The sequence below is a fragment of the Amia ocellicauda genome, unplaced genomic scaffold (assembly GCF_036373705.1).
Source record: "Amia ocellicauda isolate fAmiCal2 unplaced genomic scaffold, fAmiCal2.hap1 HAP1_SCAFFOLD_38, whole genome shotgun sequence".
Lineage (NCBI taxonomy): Eukaryota > Metazoa > Chordata > Actinopteri > Amiiformes > Amiidae > Amia > Amia ocellicauda.
The window spans coordinates 861,775-877,215 of record NW_027102952.1 but is presented as its reverse complement, the minus strand read 5'-3'; the positions used below and the strand labels follow the sequence as shown (position 1 = coordinate 877,215).

General features: G+C 47.0%; 8 non-coding genes and 35 pseudogenes across 8 annotated transcripts; all 43 read left to right on the top strand.

The window, feature by feature from the left end:
* The first annotated feature begins 586 nt into the window (after positions 1–586).
* LOC136734429 (uncharacterized) lies at positions 587–705 on the top strand (annotated as a pseudogene).
* Positions 706–915: 210 nt separating this feature from the next.
* On the top strand, positions 916–1,034 carry LOC136734368 (uncharacterized; annotated as a pseudogene).
* Positions 1,035–1,249: 215 nt separating this feature from the next.
* LOC136734055 (5S ribosomal RNA) lies at positions 1,250–1,368 on the top strand. The gene has a single exon (XR_010810434.1). It is a non-coding gene; the product is annotated as a 5S ribosomal RNA (ribosomal RNA).
* A 210-nt stretch (positions 1,369–1,578) lies between these two features.
* Positions 1,579–1,697, top strand: LOC136734142 (uncharacterized; annotated as a pseudogene).
* Positions 1,698–1,905: 208 nt separating this feature from the next.
* Positions 1,906–2,024, top strand: LOC136734354 (uncharacterized; annotated as a pseudogene).
* A 211-nt stretch (positions 2,025–2,235) lies between these two features.
* On the top strand, positions 2,236–2,354 carry LOC136734200 (uncharacterized; annotated as a pseudogene).
* A 228-nt stretch (positions 2,355–2,582) lies between these two features.
* LOC136734414 (uncharacterized) lies at positions 2,583–2,701 on the top strand (annotated as a pseudogene).
* A 217-nt stretch (positions 2,702–2,918) lies between these two features.
* On the top strand, positions 2,919–3,037 carry LOC136734248 (uncharacterized; annotated as a pseudogene).
* A 216-nt stretch (positions 3,038–3,253) lies between these two features.
* LOC136734333 (uncharacterized) lies at positions 3,254–3,372 on the top strand (annotated as a pseudogene).
* Positions 3,373–3,594: 222 nt separating this feature from the next.
* Positions 3,595–3,713, top strand: LOC136734303 (uncharacterized; annotated as a pseudogene).
* A 210-nt stretch (positions 3,714–3,923) lies between these two features.
* On the top strand, positions 3,924–4,042 carry LOC136734141 (uncharacterized; annotated as a pseudogene).
* A 208-nt stretch (positions 4,043–4,250) lies between these two features.
* On the top strand, positions 4,251–4,369 carry LOC136734353 (uncharacterized; annotated as a pseudogene).
* Positions 4,370–4,580: 211 nt separating this feature from the next.
* Positions 4,581–4,699, top strand: LOC136734199 (uncharacterized; annotated as a pseudogene).
* A 228-nt stretch (positions 4,700–4,927) lies between these two features.
* On the top strand, positions 4,928–5,046 carry LOC136734413 (uncharacterized; annotated as a pseudogene).
* A 218-nt stretch (positions 5,047–5,264) lies between these two features.
* LOC136734313 (uncharacterized) lies at positions 5,265–5,383 on the top strand (annotated as a pseudogene).
* A 210-nt stretch (positions 5,384–5,593) lies between these two features.
* LOC136734348 (uncharacterized) lies at positions 5,594–5,712 on the top strand (annotated as a pseudogene).
* Positions 5,713–5,928: 216 nt separating this feature from the next.
* Positions 5,929–6,047, top strand: LOC136734472 (uncharacterized; annotated as a pseudogene).
* Positions 6,048–6,263: 216 nt separating this feature from the next.
* Positions 6,264–6,382, top strand: LOC136734198 (uncharacterized; annotated as a pseudogene).
* A 210-nt stretch (positions 6,383–6,592) lies between these two features.
* Positions 6,593–6,711, top strand: LOC136734226 (uncharacterized; annotated as a pseudogene).
* Positions 6,712–6,920: 209 nt separating this feature from the next.
* Positions 6,921–7,039, top strand: LOC136734374 (uncharacterized; annotated as a pseudogene).
* Positions 7,040–7,255: 216 nt separating this feature from the next.
* On the top strand, positions 7,256–7,374 carry LOC136734408 (uncharacterized; annotated as a pseudogene).
* Positions 7,375–7,595: 221 nt separating this feature from the next.
* On the top strand, positions 7,596–7,714 carry LOC136734035 (5S ribosomal RNA). The gene has a single exon (XR_010810414.1). It is a non-coding gene; the product is annotated as a 5S ribosomal RNA (ribosomal RNA).
* Positions 7,715–7,934: 220 nt separating this feature from the next.
* LOC136734280 (uncharacterized) lies at positions 7,935–8,052 on the top strand (annotated as a pseudogene).
* A 544-nt stretch (positions 8,053–8,596) lies between these two features.
* On the top strand, positions 8,597–8,715 carry LOC136734341 (uncharacterized; annotated as a pseudogene).
* Positions 8,716–8,930: 215 nt separating this feature from the next.
* LOC136734197 (uncharacterized) lies at positions 8,931–9,049 on the top strand (annotated as a pseudogene).
* A 210-nt stretch (positions 9,050–9,259) lies between these two features.
* On the top strand, positions 9,260–9,378 carry LOC136734140 (uncharacterized; annotated as a pseudogene).
* A 226-nt stretch (positions 9,379–9,604) lies between these two features.
* On the top strand, positions 9,605–9,723 carry LOC136734189 (uncharacterized; annotated as a pseudogene).
* A 209-nt stretch (positions 9,724–9,932) lies between these two features.
* LOC136734245 (uncharacterized) lies at positions 9,933–10,051 on the top strand (annotated as a pseudogene).
* Positions 10,052–10,256: 205 nt separating this feature from the next.
* LOC136734461 (uncharacterized) lies at positions 10,257–10,375 on the top strand (annotated as a pseudogene).
* Positions 10,376–10,591: 216 nt separating this feature from the next.
* On the top strand, positions 10,592–10,710 carry LOC136734016 (5S ribosomal RNA). Its single transcript, XR_010810395.1, has one exon. It is a non-coding gene; the product is annotated as a 5S ribosomal RNA (ribosomal RNA).
* Positions 10,711–10,919: 209 nt separating this feature from the next.
* Positions 10,920–11,038, top strand: LOC136733879 (uncharacterized; annotated as a pseudogene).
* Positions 11,039–11,262: 224 nt separating this feature from the next.
* Positions 11,263–11,381, top strand: LOC136733906 (5S ribosomal RNA). The gene has a single exon (XR_010810337.1). It is a non-coding gene; the product is annotated as a 5S ribosomal RNA (ribosomal RNA).
* Positions 11,382–11,590: 209 nt separating this feature from the next.
* Positions 11,591–11,709, top strand: LOC136734052 (5S ribosomal RNA). The gene has a single exon (XR_010810431.1). It is a non-coding gene; the product is annotated as a 5S ribosomal RNA (ribosomal RNA).
* A 216-nt stretch (positions 11,710–11,925) lies between these two features.
* On the top strand, positions 11,926–12,044 carry LOC136734195 (uncharacterized; annotated as a pseudogene).
* Positions 12,045–12,254: 210 nt separating this feature from the next.
* Positions 12,255–12,373, top strand: LOC136734139 (uncharacterized; annotated as a pseudogene).
* Positions 12,374–12,599: 226 nt separating this feature from the next.
* Positions 12,600–12,718, top strand: LOC136734424 (uncharacterized; annotated as a pseudogene).
* Positions 12,719–12,934: 216 nt separating this feature from the next.
* LOC136734273 (uncharacterized) lies at positions 12,935–13,053 on the top strand (annotated as a pseudogene).
* Positions 13,054–13,262: 209 nt separating this feature from the next.
* On the top strand, positions 13,263–13,381 carry LOC136734220 (5S ribosomal RNA). Its single transcript, XR_010810477.1, has one exon. It is a non-coding gene; the product is annotated as a 5S ribosomal RNA (ribosomal RNA).
* A 205-nt stretch (positions 13,382–13,586) lies between these two features.
* LOC136734459 (uncharacterized) lies at positions 13,587–13,705 on the top strand (annotated as a pseudogene).
* A 216-nt stretch (positions 13,706–13,921) lies between these two features.
* On the top strand, positions 13,922–14,040 carry LOC136734015 (5S ribosomal RNA). Its single transcript, XR_010810394.1, has one exon. It is a non-coding gene; the product is annotated as a 5S ribosomal RNA (ribosomal RNA).
* Positions 14,041–14,584: 544 nt separating this feature from the next.
* On the top strand, positions 14,585–14,703 carry LOC136734062 (5S ribosomal RNA). The gene has a single exon (XR_010810441.1). It is a non-coding gene; the product is annotated as a 5S ribosomal RNA (ribosomal RNA).
* A 210-nt stretch (positions 14,704–14,913) lies between these two features.
* Positions 14,914–15,032, top strand: LOC136734387 (uncharacterized; annotated as a pseudogene).
* A 215-nt stretch (positions 15,033–15,247) lies between these two features.
* On the top strand, positions 15,248–15,366 carry LOC136734194 (uncharacterized; annotated as a pseudogene).
* The last annotated feature ends 75 nt before the right edge of the window (positions 15,367–15,441 follow it).

The following is a 15,441-nucleotide window of genomic DNA, read 5'->3' as shown; positions in this document are numbered from 1 at the left end:
GTCCATCCCTTTTTGACCACCATGTACCCATCCTCTGATGGCTACTTCCAGCAGGATAATGCACCATGTCACAAAGGTCGAATCATTTCAAATTGGTTTCTTGAACATGACAATGAGTTCACTGTACTAAACTGGCCCCCACAGTCACCAGATCTCAACCCAATGGAGCATCTTTGGGATGTGGTGGAACGGGAGCTTCGTGCCCTGGATGTGCATCCCACAAATCTCCATCAACTGCAAGATGCTATCCTATCAATATGGGCCAACATTTCTAAAGAATGCTTTCAGCACCTTGTTGAAGCAATGCCACGTAGAATTAAAGCAGTTCTGAAGGCGAAAGGGGGTCAAACACAGTATTAGTATGGTGTTCCTAATAATCCTTTAGGTGAGTTCATCGTAGCTCTTAATACTCTCTTTCTGTCTGGAGGAGATATAATTGAAGTATTGTAAACGTACCCGGCTACTTTCAACACCCATTGCTGCACTGATATTTTTCCCTCCATTTTTCTTTATCCATTTTTTTTTTGCTGGAAGTTCCGTCAATACCCGTCAGCCTTTAAGAGACATCATGCAGCCAGGCCTCTTGGCTTGCGGCCACACCGTCCTGAACGCGCCCAATCTCATCAGATCTCGGAAGCTAAACGGGGCAAGGGCTCGTCAGTACTTGGATGGGAGACCTCCTAGAAATACCAGGTGCTGCAAGCTTTTTACGTCTCCTGGGGAACTTCATCGTAGCTCTTAATACTCTCTTTCTGTCTCCAGGAGATATAATTGAAGAATTGTACACGTACCCGGCTACTTTCAACACCCTTTGCTGCACTGGTATATTTCCCTCTATTTTTCTTTTTTTTTTTTGCTGGCAGTTCCGTCAATACCCGCCAGCCTTTAAGAGACATCATGCAGCCAGGCATCTCGGCTTGCGGCCACACCATCCTGAACGCGCCCGATCTCGTCAGATCTCGGAAGCTAAACGGGGCAGGACCTGGTCAGTACATGAATGTGAGACCTCCTGGAAATACCTAGTGCTGCAAGCTTTTACGTCTCCTGGGTAACTTTATCGTAGCTCTTAATACTCTCTATCTGTCTGGAGGAGATATAATTGAAGTATTGTACACGTACCCAGCTACTGTCAACACCCTTTGCTGCACTGATATTTTTCCATCCATTTTTCTTTTTTTTTTTTTTTTTTGCTGGAAGTTCCGTCAATACCCGCCAACCTTTAAGAGACATAATGCAGCCAGGCCTCTCGGCTTGCGGCCACACCGTCCTGAATGCGCCCGATCTCGTCAGATCTCGGAAGCTAAACGGGGCAGGGCCTGGTCAGTACTTGGATGGGAGACCTCCTAGAAATACCAGGTGCTGCAAGCCTTTTACGTCTCCTGGGTAACTTCATCGTAGCTCTTAATACTCTCTATCTGTCTGGAGGTGTTATAATTGAGGAATTGTACACGTACCCGGCTACTTTCATCAGCCTTTGCTGCACTGGTATTTTTCCCTCTATTTTTCTTTTTTTTTTTTGCTGGCAGTTCCGTCAATACCCGCCAGCCTTTAAGAGACATCATGCAGCCAGGCGTCTCGGCTTGCGGCCACACCATCCTGAACGCGCCCGATCTCGTCAGATCTCGGAAGCTAAACGGGGCAGGACCTGGTCAGTACTTGAATGTGAGACCTCCTGGAAATACCTGGTGCTGCAAGCTTTTACGTCTCCTGGGTAACTTCATCGTAGCTCTTAATACTCTCTTTCTGTCTGGAGGAGATATAATTCAAGTATTGTACACGTACCCGGCTACTTTCAACACCCTTTGCTGCACTGGTATTTCTCCCTCCATTTCTCTTTTTTTTATTGCTGGCAGTTCCGTCAATACCCGCCAGCCTTTAAGAGACATCATGCAGCCAGGCATCTCGGCTTGCGGCCACACCGTCCTGAACGCGTCCGATCTCGTAAGATCTCGGAAACTGAGTGGGGCAGGGCCTGGTCAGTACTTGGATGGGTGTCCTCCTGGAAATACCAGGTGCTGCAAGCTTTTTACGTCTCCTGGGTAACTTCATCGTAGCTCTTAATACTCTCTATCTGTCTGGAGGTGTTATAATTGAGGAATTGTACACGTACCCGGCTACTTTCAACAGCCTTTGCTGCACTGGTATTTTTACCACCATTTCTCTTTTTTTTTATTTGTTGGATGTTCCGTCAAAACCCGCCAACCATTAAGAGACATCATGCAGCCAGGCCTCTTGGCTTGCAGCCACACCGTCCTGAACGCCCCCGATCTCATCAGATCTTGGAATTTAAACGGGGCAGGGCCTGGTCAGTACTTGGATGGGTGACCTCCTAGAAATGCCAGGTGCTGCAAGCTTTTTACGTCTCCTGGGTAACTTCATCGTAGCTCTTAATACTCTCTTTCTGTCCGGAGGAGATATAATTGAAGAATTGTACACGTACCCGGCTACTTTCAAAACCCATTACTGCACTGATATTTTTCCCTCCATTTTTCTTTTTCTTTTTTTTTTTTGTTTTTTTTTTTGCTGGAAGTTCTGTCAATACCCGCCAGCCATTAAGAGACATCATGCAGCCAGGCCTCTCGGCTTGCGGCCACACCGTCCTGAACGCGCCCGATCTCGTCAGATCTCAGAATTTAAACGGGGCAGGGCCTGGTCAGTACTTTTATGGGTGACCTTCTGGAAATACGAGGTGCTGCAAACTTTTTACGTCTCCTGGGTAACTTCATCGTAGCTCTTAATACTCTCTCTCTGTCTGGAGGAGATATAATTGAAGTATTGTACACGTATCCAGCTACTGTCAACACCCTTTGCTGCACTGATATTTTTCCATCCATTTTTCTTTTTTTTTTTTTTTTTTTGCTGGAAGTTCCGTCAATACCCGCCAACCTTTAAGAGACATCATGCAGCCAGGCCTCTCGGCTTGCGGCCACACCGTCCTGAATGCGCCAGATCTCGTCAGATCTCAGAAGCTAAACGGGGCAGGGCCTGGTCAGTACTTAGATGGGAGATCTCCGAGAAATACCAGGTGCTGCAAGCCTTTTACGTCTCCTGGGTAACTTCATCGTAGCTCTTAATAATCTCTTTCTGTCTGGAGGAGATATAATTGAAGAATTGTACACGTACTAGGCTACTTTCAACACCCTTTGCTGCACTGATATTTTTCCCTCCATTTTTCTTTTTATTTTATTTTTTTGCTGGAAGTTCCGTCAATACCCGCCAGCCATTAAGAGACATCATGCAGCCAGGCCTCTCGGCTTGCGGCCACACCGTCCTGAACGCGCCCGATCTCGTCAGATCTCGGAATTTAAACGGGGCAGGGCCTGGTCAGTACTTTTATGGGTGACCTTCTGGAAATACGAGGTGCTGCAAACTTTTTACGTCTCCTGGGTAACTTCATCGTAGCTCTTAATTCTCTCTTTCTGTCTGGAGGAGATATAATTGAAGAATTGTACACATACCCGGCTACTTTCAACAGCCTTTGCTGCACTGATATTTTTCCCTCCATTTTTCTTTTTTTTTTTTTTTTTTTTTTTTGCTGGAAGTTCCGTCAATACCCGCCAGCCTTTAAGAGACATCATGCAGCCAGGCCTCTTGGCTTGCGGCCACTTTGTCCTGAACGCGCCTGATCTCGTTAGATCTCGGAAGCTAAACGGGGCAGGGCCTGATCAGTACTTGGATGGGAGACCTCCAGGAAATACCTGGTGCTGCAAGCTTTTTACGTCTCCTGGGAAACTTCATCGTAGCTCTTAATACTCTCTATCTGTCTGGAGGTGTTATAATTGAGGAATTGTACACGTACCCGGCTACTTTCATCAGCCTTTGCTGCACTGGTATTTTTCCCTCTATTTTTCTTTTTTTTTTTTGCTGGCAGTTCCGTCAATACCCGCCAGCCTTTAAGAGACATCATGCAGCCAGGCGTCTCGGCTTGCGGCCACACCATCCTGAACGCGCCCGATCTCGTCAGATCTCGGAAGCTAAACGGGGCAGGACCTGGTCAGTACTTGAATGTGAGACCTCCTGGAAATACCTGGTGCTGCAAGCTTTTACGTCTCCTGGGTAACTTCATCGTAGCTCTTAATACTCTCTTTCTGTCTGGAGGAGATATAATTCAAGTATTGTACACGTACCCGGCTACTTTCAACACCCTTTGCTGCACTGGTATTTCTCCCTCCATTTCTCTTTTTTTTATTGCTGGCAGTTCCGTCAATACCCGCCAGCCTTTAAGAGACATCATGCAGCCAGGCATCTCGGCTTGCGGCCACACCGTCCTGAACGCGTCCGATCTCGTAAGATCTCGGAAACTGAGTGGGGCAGGGCCTGGTCAGTACTTGGATGGGTGTCCTCCTGGAAATACCAGGTGCTGCAAGCTTTTTACGTCTCCTGGGTAACTTCATCGTAGCTCTTAATACTCTCTATCTGTCTGGAGGTGTTATAATTGAGGAATTGTACACGTACCCGGCTACTTTCAACAGCCTTTGCTGCACTGGTATTTTTACCACCATTTCTCTTTTTTTTTATTTGTTGGATGTTCCGTCAAAACCCGCCAACCATTAAGAGACATCATGCAGCCAGGCCTCTTGGCTTGCAGCCACACCGTCCTGAACGCCCCCGATCTCATCAGATCTTGGAATTTAAACGGGGCAGGGCCTGGTCAGTACTTGGATGGGTGACCTCCTAGAAATGCCAGGTGCTGCAAGCTTTTTACGTCTCCTGGGTAACTTCATCGTAGCTCTTAATACTCTCTTTCTGTCCGGAGGAGATATAATTGAAGAATTGTACACGTACCCGGCTACTTTCAAAACCCATTACTGCACTGATATTTTTCCCTCCATTTTTCTTTTTCTTTTTTTTTTTTGTTTTTTTTTTTGCTGGAAGTTCTGTCAATACCCGCCAGCCATTAAGAGACATCATGCAGCCAGGCCTCTCGGCTTGCGGCCACACCGTCCTGAACGCGCCCGATCTCGTCAGATCTCAGAATTTAAACGGGGCAGGGCCTGGTCAGTACTTTTATGGGTGACCTTCTGGAAATACGAGGTGCTGCAAACTTTTTACGTCTCCTGGGTAACTTCATCGTAGCTCTTAATTCTCTCTTTCTGTCTGGAGGAGATATAATTGAAGAGTTGTACACGTACCCGGCTACTTTCAACAGCCTTAGCTGCACTGATATTTTTCCCTCCATTTTTCTTTTTTTTTTTTTTTTTTTTGCTGGAAGTTCCGTCAATACCCGCCAGCCTTTAAGAGACATCATGCAGCCAGGCCTCTTGGCTTGCGGCCACATTGTCCTGAACGCGCCAGATCTCGTCAGATCTCGGAAGCTAAACGGGGCAGGACCTGATCAGTACTTGGATGGGAGACCTCCAGGAAATACCTGGTGCTGCAAGCTTTTTACGTCTCCTGGGTAACTTCATCGTAGCTCTTAATACTCTCTATCTGTCTGGAGGTGTTATAATTGAGGAATTGTACACGTACCCGGCTACTTTCAACAGCCTTTGCTGCACTGGTATTTTTCCCTCTATTTTTCTTTTATTTATTTGCTGGCAGTTCCGTCAATACCCGCCAGCCTTTAAGAGACATCATGCAGCCAGGCATCTCGGCTTGCGGCCACACCATCCTGAACGCGCCCGATCTCGTCAGATCTCGGAAGCTAAACGGGGCAGGACCTGGTCAGTACATGAATGAGAGACCTCCTGGAAATACCTAGTGCTGCAAGCTTTTACGTCTCCTGGGTAACTTTATAGTAGCTCTTAATACTCTCTCTCTGTCTGGAGGAGATATAATTGAAGTATTGTACACGTATCCAGCTACTGTCAACACCCTTTGCTGCACTGATATTTTTCCATCCATTTTTCTTTTTTTTTTTTTTTTTTTGCTGGAAGTTCCGTCAATACCCGCCAACCTTTAAGAGACATCATGCAGCCAGGCCTCTCGGCTTGCGGCCACACCGTCCTGAATGCGCCAGATGTCGTCAGATCTCGGAAGCTAAACGGGGCAGGGCCTGGTCAGTACTTGGATGGGAGATCTCCGAGAAATAACAGGTGCTGCAAGCCTTTTACGTCTCCTGGGTAACTTCATCGTAGCTCTTAATACTCTCTTTCTGTCTGGAGGAGATATAATTGAAGTATTGTACACGTACCCGGCTACTTTCAACACCCATTGCTGCACTGATATTTTTCCCTCCATTTTTCTTTTTCTTTATTAATTTTTCTGGAAGTTCCGTCAATATCCGCCAGCCTTTAAGAGACATCATGCAGCCAGTCCTCTTGGCTTGCGGCCACATTGTCCTGAACGCGCCTGATCTCGTCAGATCTCGGAAGCTAAACGGGGCAGGGCCTGATCAGTACTTGGATGGGAGACCTCCAGGAAATACCTGGTGCTGCAAGCTTTTTACGTCTCCTGGGTAACTTCATCGTAGCTCTTAATACTCTCTATCTGTCTGGAGGTGTTATAATTGAGGAATTGTACACGTACCCGGCTACTTTCAACAGCCTTTGCTGCACTGGTATTTTTCCCTCTATTTTTCTTTTTTTTATTTGCTGGCAGTTCCGTCAATACCCGCCAGCCTTTAAGAAACATCATGCAGCCAGGCGTCTCGGCTTGCGGCCACACCATCCTGAACGCGCCTGATCTCGTCAGATCTCGGAAGCTAAACGGGGCAGGACCTGGTCAGTACTTGAATGTGAGACCTCCTGGAAATACCTGGTGCTGCAAGCTTTTACGTCTCCTGGGTAACTTTATCGTAGCTCTTAATACTCTCTATCTGTCTGGAAGAGATATAATTGAAGTATTGTACACGTACCCAGCTACTGTCAACACCCTTTGCTGCACTGATATTTTTCCGTCCATTTTTTTTTTTTTTTTTTGCTGGCAGTTTCGTCAATACCCGCCAGCCTTTAAGAGACATCATGCAGCCAGGCGTCTCGGCTTGCGGCCACACCGTCCTGAACGCGTCCGATCTCGTAAGATCTCGGAAACTGAATGGGGCAGGGCCTGATCAGTACTTGGATGGGAGACCTCCTGGAAATACCAGGTGCTGCAAGCTTTTTACGTCTGCTGGGTAAGTTTATCGTAGCTCTTAATACTCTCTTTCTGTCTGGAGGAGATATAATTGAAGTATTGTACACGTACCCGGCTACTTTCAACACCCATTGCTGCACTGATATTTTTCCCTCCATTTTTCTTTTTCTTTATTATTTTTTCTGGAAGTTCCGTCAATATCCGCCAGCCTTTAAGAGACATCATGCAGCCAGGCCTCTTGGCTTGAGGCCACACCGTCCTGAAGACACAAGATCTCGTCAGATCTCGGAAGAAAAACTGGGCAGGGCCTGGTCAGTAATTGGATGGGTGACCTCCTGGAAATACCAGGTGCTGCAAGCTTTTAACATCTCCTGGGTAACTTCAGCGTAGCTCTTAATACTCTCATTCAGTCTGGAGGAGATATAATTGAAGAATTGTACATGTACCCGGCTACTTTCAACACCGTGTCCTGCACTGATATTTTTCCCTCCATTTTTCTATTTATTTATTTTTTATTTTTTGCTGGAAGTTCCGTCAATACCCGCCAGCCTTTAAGAGACATCATGCAGCCAGGCCTCTTGGCTTGCGGCCACACCGTCCTGAACACGCCCGATCTCGTCAGATCTCGGAAGCTAAACGGGGCAGGGCCTGGTCAATACTTAGATGGGAGACCGCCTGGAAATACCTGGTGCTGCAAGCTTTTTACGTCTCCTGGGAAACTTCATCGTAGCTCTTAATACTCTCTATCTGTCTGGAGGAGATATAATTGAAGTATTGTACACGTACCCTGCTACTTTCAACAGCCTTTGCTGCACTGATACTTTTCCCTCCATTTTCCATTTTTTTTTTTTTTTTTTTTTGCTGGAAGTTCCGTCAATACCCGCCAGCCTTTAAGAGACATCATGCAGCCAGGCCTCTTGGCTTGCGGCCACACCATCCCGAACGCGCCCGATCTCGTCAAATGTCGGAAGCTAACGGGGCAGGGCCTGGTCAGTACTTGGATGGGTGACCTCCTGGAAATACCAGGTGCTGCAAGCTTTTTACGTCTCCTGGGTAACTTCATCATAGCTCTTAATACTCTCTTTCAGTCTGTAGGAGATATTATTGAAGAATTGTACACGTACCCGGCTACTTTCAAAACCCTTTGCTGCACTGATATTTTTCCCTCCATTTTTCTTTTTTCTTTTTTTTTTCCTGGAAGTTCCGTCAATACCCGCCAGCCTTAAAGAGACATCATGCAGCCGGGCCTCTCGGCTTTCGGCCACACCGTCCTGAACGCGCATGATATCGTCAGATCTCGGAAGCTAAACGGGGCAGGACCTGGTCAGTACTTGAATGTGAGACCTCCTGGAAATACCTAGTGCTGCAAGCTTTTACGTCTCCTGGGTAACTTTATCGTAGCTCTTTATACTCTCTATCTGTCTGGAGGAGATATAATTGAAGTATTGTACACGTACCCGGCTACTTTCAACACCCTTTGCTGCACTGATATTTTTACCACCATTTCTCTTTTTTTTTATTTGCTGGATGTTCCGTCAAAACCCGCCAACCATTAATAGACATCATGCAGCCAGGCCTCTTGGCTTGCGGCCACACCGTCCTGAATGCGCCCGATCTCGTCAGATCTCGGAAGCTAAACGGGGCAGGGCCTGGTCAGTACATGAAAGTGAGACCTCCTAGAAATACCAGGTGCTGCAAGCTTTTACGTCTCCTGGGTAACTTCATCGTAGCTCTTAATACTCTCTTTCTGTCTGGAGGAGATATAATTGAAGTATTGTACACGTACCCGGCTACTTTCAACACCCATTGCTGCACTGATATTTTTCCCTCCATTTTTCTTTTTCTTTATTAATTTTTCTGGAAGTTCCGTCAATATCCGCCAGCCTTTAAGAGACATCATGCAGCCAGGCCTCTTGGCTTGCGGCCACATTGTCCTGAACGCGCCTGATCTCGTCAGATCTCGGAAGCTAAACGGGGCAGGGCCTGATCAGTACTTGGATGGGAGACCTCCAGGAAATACCTGGTGCTGCAAGCTTTTTACGTCTCCTGGGTAACTTCATCGTAGCTCTTAATACTCTCTATCTGTCTGGAGGTGTTATAATTGAGGAATTGTACACGTACCCGGCTACTTTCAACAGCCTTTGCTGCACTGGTATTTTTCCCTCTATTTTTCTTTTTTTTATTTGCTGGCAGTTCCGTCAATACCCGCCAGCCTTTAAGAGACATCATGCAGCCAGGCGTCTCGGCTTGCGGCCACACCATCCTGAACGCGCCCGATCTCGTCAGATCTCGGAAGCTAAACGGGGCAGGACCTGGTCAGTACTTGAATGTGAGACCTCCTGGAAATACCTGGTGCTGCAAGCTTTTACGTCTCCTGGGTAACTTTATCGTAGCTCTTAATACTCTCTATCTGTCTGGAAGAGATATAATTGAAGTATTGTACACGTACCCAGCTACTGTCAACACCCTTTGCTGCACTGATATTTTTCCGTCCATTTTTCTTTTTTTTTTTTTTTTTTTTTTTTTTTTTGCTGGCAGTTCCGTCAATACCCGCCAGCCTTTAAGAGACATCATGCAGCCAGGCCTCTTGGCTTGCGGCCACACCGTCCTGAACGTGCCCGATCTCGGAAGATCTCGGAAGCTAAACGGGGCAGGGCCTGGTCAGTACTTGGATGGGAGACCTCCTAGAAATACCAGGTGCTGCAAGCTTTTTACGTCTCCTGGGTAACTTCATCGTAGCTCTTAATACTCTCTTTCTGTCTCCAGGAGATATAATTGAAGAATTGTACACGTACCCGGCTACTTTCAACACCCTTTGCTGCACTGGTATATTTCCCTCTATTTTTCTTTTTTTTTTTGCTGGCAGTTCCGTCAATACCCGCCAGCCTTTAAGAGACATCATGCAGCCAGGCATCTCGGCTTGCGCCCACACCGTCCTGAACGCGCCCGATCTCGTCAGATCTCGGAAGCTAAACGGGGCAGGGCCTGGTCAGTACTTGGATGGGAGACCTCCTAGAAATACCAGGTGCTTCAAGCTTTTTACGTCTCCTGGGTAACTTCATCGTAGCTCTTAATACTCTCTTTCTGTCTCCAGGAGATATAATTGAAGAATTGTACACGTACCCGGCTACTTTCAACACCCTTTGCTGCACTGGTATATTTCCCTCTATTTTTCTTTTTTTGCTGCCAGTTCCGTCAATACCCGCCAGCCATTAAGAGACATCATGCAGCCAGGCATCTCGGCTTGCGGCCACACCATCCTGAACGCGCCCGATCTCGTCAGATCTCGGAAGCTAAACGGGGCAGGACCTGGTCAGTACATGAAAGTGAGACCTCCTGGAAATACCTAGTGCTGCAAGCTTTTACGTCTCCTGGGTAACTTTATCGTAGCTCTTAATACTCTCTCTCTGTCTGGAGGAGATATAATTGAAGTATTGTACACGTACCCAGCTACTGTCAACACCATTTGCTGCACTGATATTTTTCCATCCATTTTTCTTTTTTTTTTTTTTTTTTTGCTGGAAGTTCCGTCAATACCCGCCAACCTTTAAGAGACATCATGCAGCCAGGCCTTTCGGCTTGTGGCCACACCGTCCTGAATGCGCCCGATCTCGTCAGATCTCGGAAGCTAAACGGGGCCGGGCCTGGTCAGTACTTGGATGGGAGACCTCCTAGAAATACCCGGTGCTGCAAGCTTTTTACGTCTCCTGGGTAACTACATCGTAGCTCTTAATACTCTCTTTCTGTCTCCAGGAGATATAATTGAAGAATTGTACACGTACCCGGCTACTTTCAACACCCTTTGCTGCACTGGTATATTTCCCTCTAATTTTCTTTTTTTTTTTGCTGGCAGTTCCGTCAATACCCGCCAGCCTTTAAGAGACATCATGCAGCCAGGCATCTCGGCTTGCGGCCACACCATCCTGAACGCGCCCGATCTCGTCAGATCTCGGAAGCTAAACGGGGCAGGACCTGGTCAGTACATGAAAGTGAGACCTCCTGGAAATACCTAGTGCTGCAAACTTTTACGTCTCCTGGGTAACTTTATCGTAGCTCTTAATACTCTCTCTCTGTCTGGAGGAGATATAATTGAAGTATTGTACACATATCCAGCTACTGTCAACACCCTTTGCTGCACTGATATTTTTCCATCCATTTTTCTTTTTTCTTTTTTTCTTTTTTTTTTTTGCTGGAAGTTCCGTCAATACCCGCCAACCTTTAAGAGACATCATGCAGCCAGGCCTTTCGGCTTGTGGCCACACCGTCCTGAATGCGCCCGATCTCGTCAGATCTCGGAAGCTAAACGGGGCAGGGCCTGGTCAGTACTTGGATGGGAGACCTCCTAGAAATACCAGGTGCTGCAAGCTTTTTACGTCTCCTGGGTAACTTCATCGTAGCTCTAAATACTCTCTTTCTGTCTCCAGGAGATATAATTGAAGAATTGTACACGTACCCGGCTACTTTCAACACCCTTTGCTGCACTGGTATATTTCCCTCTATTTTTCTTTTTTTTTTTGCTGGCAGTTCCGTCAATACCCGCCAGCCTTTAAGAGACATCATGCAGCCAGGCATCTTGGCTTGCGGCCACACCATCTTGAACGCGCCCGATCTTGTCAGATCTCGGAAGCTAAACGGGACAGGGCCTGGTCAGTATTTGGATGGGAGACCTCCTAGAAATACCAGGTGCTGCAAACTTTTTACGTCTCCTGGGTAACTTCATCGTAGCTCTTAATACTCTCTTTCTGTCTGGAGGAGATATAATTGAAGAATTGTACACGTACCCGGCTACTTTCAACACCCATTGCTGCACTGATATTTTTCCCTCCATTTTTCTTTTTCTTTATTAATTTTTCTGGAAGTTCCGTCAATATCCTCCAGCCTTTAAGAGACATCATGCAGCCAGGCCTCTTGGCTTGCGGCCACATTGTCCTGAACGCGCCTGATCTCGTCAGATCTCGGAAGCTAAACGGGGCAGGGCCTGATCAGTACTTGGATGGGAGACCTCCAGGAAATACCTGGTGCTGCAAGCTTTTTACGTCTCCTGGGTAACTTCATCGTAGCTCTTAATACTCTCTATCTGTCTGGAGGTGTTATAATTGAGGAATTGTACACGTACCCGGCTACTTTCAACAGCCTTTGCTGCACTGGTATTTTTCCCTCTATTTTTCTTTTTTTTATTTGCTGGCAGTTCCGTCAATACCCGCCAGCCTTTAAGAGACATCATGCAGCCAGGCGTCTCGGCTTGCGGCCACACCATCCTGAACGCGCCCGATCTCGTCAGATCTCGGAAGCTAAACGGGGCAGGACCTGGTCAGTACTTGAATGTGAGACCTCCTGGAAATACCTGGTGCTGCAAGCTTTTACGTCTCCTGGGTAACTTTATCGTAGCTCTTAATACTCTCTATCTGTCTGGAAGAGATATAATTGAAGTATTGTACACGTACCCAGCTACTGTCAACACCCTTTGCTGCACTGATATTTATCCGTCCATTTTTCTTTTTTTTTTTTTTTTTTTTTTTTTTTTTGCTGGCAGTTCCGTCAATACCCGCCAGCCTTTAAGAGACATCATGCAGCCAGGCGTCTCGGCTTGCGGCCACACCGTCCTGAACGCGTCTGATCTCGTAAGATCTCGGAAACTGAATGGGGCAGGGCCTGATCAGTACTTGGATGGGAGACCTCCTGGAAATACCAGGTGCTGCAAGCTTTTTACGTCTGCTGGGTAAGTTTATCGTAGCTCTTAATACTCTCTTTCTGTCTGGAGGAGATATAATTGAAGTATTGTACACGTACCTGGCTACTTTCAACACCCATTGCTGCACTGATATTTTTCCCTCCATTTTTCTTTTTCTTTATTATTTTTTCTGGAAGTTCCGTCAATACCCGCCAGCCTTTAAGAGACATCATGCAGCCAGGCCTCTCGGCTTGCGGCCACACCGTCCTGAACGCGGCCGATCTCGGAAGATCTCGGAAGCTAAACGGGGCAGGGCCTGGTCAGTACTTGGATGGGAGACCTCCTAGAAATACCAGGTGCTGCAAGCTTTTTACGTCTCCTGGGTAACTTCATCGTAGCTCTTAATACTCTCTTTCTGTCTCCAGGAGATATAATTGAAGAATTGTACACGTACCCGGCTACTTTCAACACCCTTTGCTGCACTGGTATATTTCCCTCTATTTTTCTTTTTTTTTTTGCTGGCAGTTCCGTCAATACCCGCCAGCCTTTAAGAGACATCATGCAGCCAGGCATCTCGGCTTGCGGCCACACCGTCCTGAACGCGCCCGATCTCGTCAGATCTCGGAAGCTAAACGGGGCAGGGCCTGGTCAGTACTTGGATGGGAGACCTCCTAGAAATACCAGGTGCTGCAAGCTTTTTACGTCTCCTGGGTAACTTCATCGTAGCTCTTAATACTCTCTTTCTGTCTCCAGGAGATATAATTGAAGAATTGTACACGTACCCGGCTACTTTCAACACCCTTTGCTGCACTGGTATATTTCCCTCTATTTTTCTTTTTTTGCTGCCAGTTCCGTCAATACCCGCCAGCCTTTAAGAGACATCATGCAGCCAGGCATCTCGGCTTGCGGCCACACCATCCTGAACGCGCCCGATCTCGTCAGATCTCGGAAGCTAAACGGGGCAGGACCTGGTCAGTACATGAAAGTGAGACCTCCTGGAAATACCTAGTGCTGCAAGCTTTTACGTCTCCTGGGTAACTTTATCGTAGCTCTTAATACTCTCTCTCTGTCTGGAGGAGATATAATTGAAGTATTGTACACGTACCCAGCTACTGTCAACACCATTTGCTGCACTGATATTTTTCCATCCATTTTTCTTTTTTTTTTTTTTTTTTTGCTGGAAGTTCCGTCAATACCCGCCAACCTTTAAGAGACATCATGCAGCCAGGCCTTTCGGCTTGTGGCCACACCGTCCTGAATGCGCCCGATCTCGTCAGATCTCGGAAGCTAAACGGGGCCGGGCCTGGTCAGTACTTGGATGGGAGACCTCCTAGAAATACCCGGTGCTGCAAGCTTTTTACGTCTCCTGGGTAACTTCATCGTAGCTCTTAATACTCTCTTTCTGTCTCCAGGAGATATAATTGAAGAATTGTACACGTACCCGGCTACTTTCAAAACCCTTTGCTGCACTGATATTTTTCCCTCCATTTTTCTTTTTTCTTTTTTTTTTCCTGGAAGTTCCGTCAATACCCGCCAGCCTTAAAGAGACATCATGCAGCCGGGCCTCTCGGCTTTCGGCCACACCGTCCTGAACGCGCATGGTATCGTCAGATCTCGGAAGCTAAACGGGGCAGGACCTGGTCAGTACTTGAATGTGAGACCTCCTGGAAATACCTAGTGCTGCAAGCTTTTACGTCTCCTGGGTAACTTTATCGTAGCTCTTTATACTCTCTATCTGTCTGGAGGAGATATAATTGAAGTATTGTACACGTACCCGGCTACTTTCAACACCCTTTGCTGCACTGATATTTTTACCACCATTTATCTTTTTTTTTATTTGCTGGATGTTCCGTCAAAACCCGCCAACCATTAATAGACATCATGCAGCCAGGCCTCTTGGCTTGCGGCCACACCGTCCTGAATGCGCCCGATCTCGTCTGATCTCGGAAGCTAAACGGGGCAGGGCCTGGTCAGCACTTGGATGGGAGACCTCCTGGAAATGCCAGGTGCTGCAAGCTTTTTACGTCTCCTGGGTAACTTCATCGTAGCTCTTAATACTCTCTTTCTGTCTGGAGGAGATATAATTGAAGAATTGTACACGTACCCGGCTACTTTCAACACCCTTTGCTGCACTGGTATATTTCCCTCTATTTTTCTTTTTTTTTTTTGCTGGCAGTTCCGTCAATACCCGCCAGCCTTTAAGAGACATCATGCAGCCAGGCATCTCGGCTTGCGGCCACACCATCCTGAACGCGCCCGATCTCGTCAGATCTCGGAAGCTAAACGGGGCAGGACCTGGTCAGTACATGAAAGTGAGACCTCCTAGAAATACCAGGTGCTGCAAGCTTTTACGTCTCCTGGGTAACTTCATCGTAGCTCTTAATACTCTCTTTCTGTCTGGAGGAGATATAATTGAAGTATTGTACACGTACCCGGCTACTTTCAACACCCATTGCTGCACTGATATTTTTCCCTCCATTTTTCTTTTTCTTTATTAATTTTTCTGGAAATTCCGTCAATATCCGCCAGCCTTTAAGAGACATCATGCAGCCAGGCCTCTTGGCTTGCGGCCACATTGTCCTGAACGCGCCTGATCTCGTCAGATCTCGGAAGCTAAACGGGGCAGGGCCTGATCAGTACTTGGATGGGAGACCTCCAGGAAATACCTGGTGCTGCAAGCTTTTTACGTCTCCTGGGTAACTTCATCGTAGCTCTTAATACTCTCTATCTGTCTGGAGGTGTTATAATTGAGGAAT